The sequence below is a fragment of the Morone saxatilis genome, unplaced genomic scaffold (assembly GCF_004916995.1).
Source record: "Morone saxatilis isolate NCDOM2014 unplaced genomic scaffold, NCSU_SB_2.0 Contig1, whole genome shotgun sequence".
In the NCBI taxonomy this organism is placed as follows: domain Eukaryota; kingdom Metazoa; phylum Chordata; class Actinopteri; family Moronidae; genus Morone; species Morone saxatilis.
The window spans coordinates 20,323,277-20,326,051 of record NW_023339651.1 but is presented as its reverse complement, the minus strand read 5'-3'; positions in this window follow the sequence as shown (position 1 = coordinate 20,326,051).

Genomic DNA, 2,775 nt, shown 5'->3' with positions numbered 1-2,775 from the left:
CTTTCCTGGCCCGGGATAGATACTCATCAATTGCAACACGCTAATCCCAAGTCAGGTGAGCTGTCACTGTTACTTGTTGAACAGCGAAGCACCAGAGTATAAAACATGGCTGAAAAAAAATGCAATCCTGTGTGATGAAGATTATAGTCGACATCTAAGCAGTAGAAGAATGGCAGATTAAAGTAAACTGAAAAACACGCCTTTGTTCTGTAAATTTGACAACCATGGGAAAATGAGAATAGGGCGTGGAAGTCAAAGTCAAAAATTACATACTGGACCAGGGAACGGACTTGCAAACACTAATTTGTGATGTCCAAATCATGCCTGGTAGGCCGGCACGCCCTCACAAATCTGATTTTAACCAGTGGGAGCACAGAGGAAAACTTTCCACTTCAGCAGATGAGTGGTAAAAATATCCGCTTCTGGTGCACAATTCTGCACATACAAGCATACAACAAGACAGAAACTGTAGGACAGGAAGAAAAACTAGATTTTAGTATCACAATAAGATATACAACTTTAGTATCAGCTGTAAAGGTACTAATTAATACAACTCTTTGATTTAATGCCATAAAATAAGAGATCTAAAACAAATGTACAATACCATGAGCTGGCCACACAAAAAAAAGCAAGTGAGGGTAAGAAGAATTGAAATTAAAACTGTAAATTTCCTCCAAACATTTTTCTTTTTTTGGATTTAATCATGGTAGCTTACCGAGGGAGGGGGTCCGGAAACTCAAAGATTAAAGCGCACCTGCAGAAAAAAACGAGCAGGGAAAGGTGCCAGGATGGTAACCAGGATTTGACGACATATTTAGTTTTTTTTATTTCAAGCATCACCAGTAATCACCTCGAACGCAAACATACAGAATGGTTCCTTGAAAGAATAATAAAAAAAAAAACTTTATTTATTTCTTTGTCAAAACCTACGGAAAGCCACGGGCAGGGAGGGCTGAAGAGCCAACCAAATGCGAGCCCCAGAAACCGAACCCTCTTAGCTACCTCTACATTTTGGAGCGCGCCAAAAATAAGAGTTAAAAAAAAGGGATAAAATAAGAAAAGAAATGTGCATATAGTCATTAGTGTAACATACTAAACTTTCCTTTTTTTAGGTACAAACTTGGATGGGCAGGAGAATTGTCCCTCCTATTGTGGAGCGGAGGGAAGATCCAGCTCTGTTGAGACTCTTCCTAACTGGGAACCGGGTGTTCCTGGCATGGCAGAACCAAAAAAAGCCTGATGGTCCTTAAACCTCAGAACAGAGTCCAGCCACACCACGCATGTTTTCTACACAACTTCCAATATAACATGATACCACCATCCTTCTTTGAAGTCAAGGCCAAAGGAAATCTTCCAATATGGCTCATTAACAGCAAATTTAAACTGGCGATAATATGTCACAGATCCTGAGGCTGAAACCCAAAAAGCAGACCGAGACTTGTAGTAGTGAACACATAATCTATTATTTACTTTGGTGTCGAATGGACGGTGAACAGATGTGAGGAGGGCTGGCTGAAAGTCTGGGTTAGAGTCCAGGTAAAAGGGTAGGTAAGGGACTAGGCAAAAACCAGTGTGAGAGACGCTAAGGCAAAACAGGGCGAATCTGGTGGCAAAGGACAAACCAATTAAAAGAATCTTGGCAACAGCAGGCTGGGCAAATGCAAAACCACTACACTAGGCTAAAAAGGTTCAAGGCGCAAAAGCAAGGCACACAACATACTGATGATAAGTGATGGCAAAAACCAATCCGGCAGGGACAGATGTACAAGCCAGGCTTTTATTGTAAGAGTGAAGGGCAAGTCTTTATGAAAGGCAAGGTGTGCTTGAATTGTGGGTGACCAGCAGACCAGTGAGTGGAGACAGAAAGAAGAAGAGGGCAAAGGGGGAAGGGAACACAGCAGAAACAGAACAAAACCAAACAAGTACAGGCATCCACTCCACGGGCTAAGAATAAAATAAAAACCACAACAAATCACACAATCACACAAGCAGGAGTCAATGACCAAGTATAATTAATTAAAATTCAATGTGATATAAAAGCAGCAGGAAACTTTTATGAAGTTTGGAATTTACATGATTGAAAAAATATAGCACATAATAGCATACTCCCACATACCGTAAAATTCCTCGTAGTATTTCAGGCACTGTGGAGGGTGCAGGAGTGAGGGCATATAGACCCCCTTATACAGTGTGTATAACTCTGCCTCAGTCATAGTTCAAAGGTAGAAACAGAAGAGTGTCTGCAGTAACTCACTATTGACTGCTAATGACTCGCTTAAGGTCTCTCTCTCTCTCTGTTGCTTTCCCCCTATAAACAGATCAAGTAGGAAGGAATTTAATAATTGAATTTAATATGTGGCTAAACATTTACTCAGTGTGTGCTGACAGTGTGTTACTGAATCAAAACAGCCCTTTTTTTGGTGGTTTTCTACTCATAAGTACTGGGTAAAAATTAATTCAGTATTACATCTGTGCTATATTGACCCCACACTGGGTCACTTTTAACCCAGTGTGTTTTAATGTGTGGAGAAGCGCTGTCAAGATTTGTTTTAAAGTACTATAAACTGTCACTGCTCTAAAAGCATTTTCAGAAAAATATTCTATCCACTGCTCAATAAAAAAGTAGCATCATCTAACACCAACAAAACTGAATACACAGAACTGGCAGGTGCTCTTGCTCTGAAACTTATTCACAGGTTTTGGCCCTGTTACCCCTTATATTCAATGTTGGATTTTAAATTGAATGCACTGATCCAGAGTCAGCAAAATACCCCA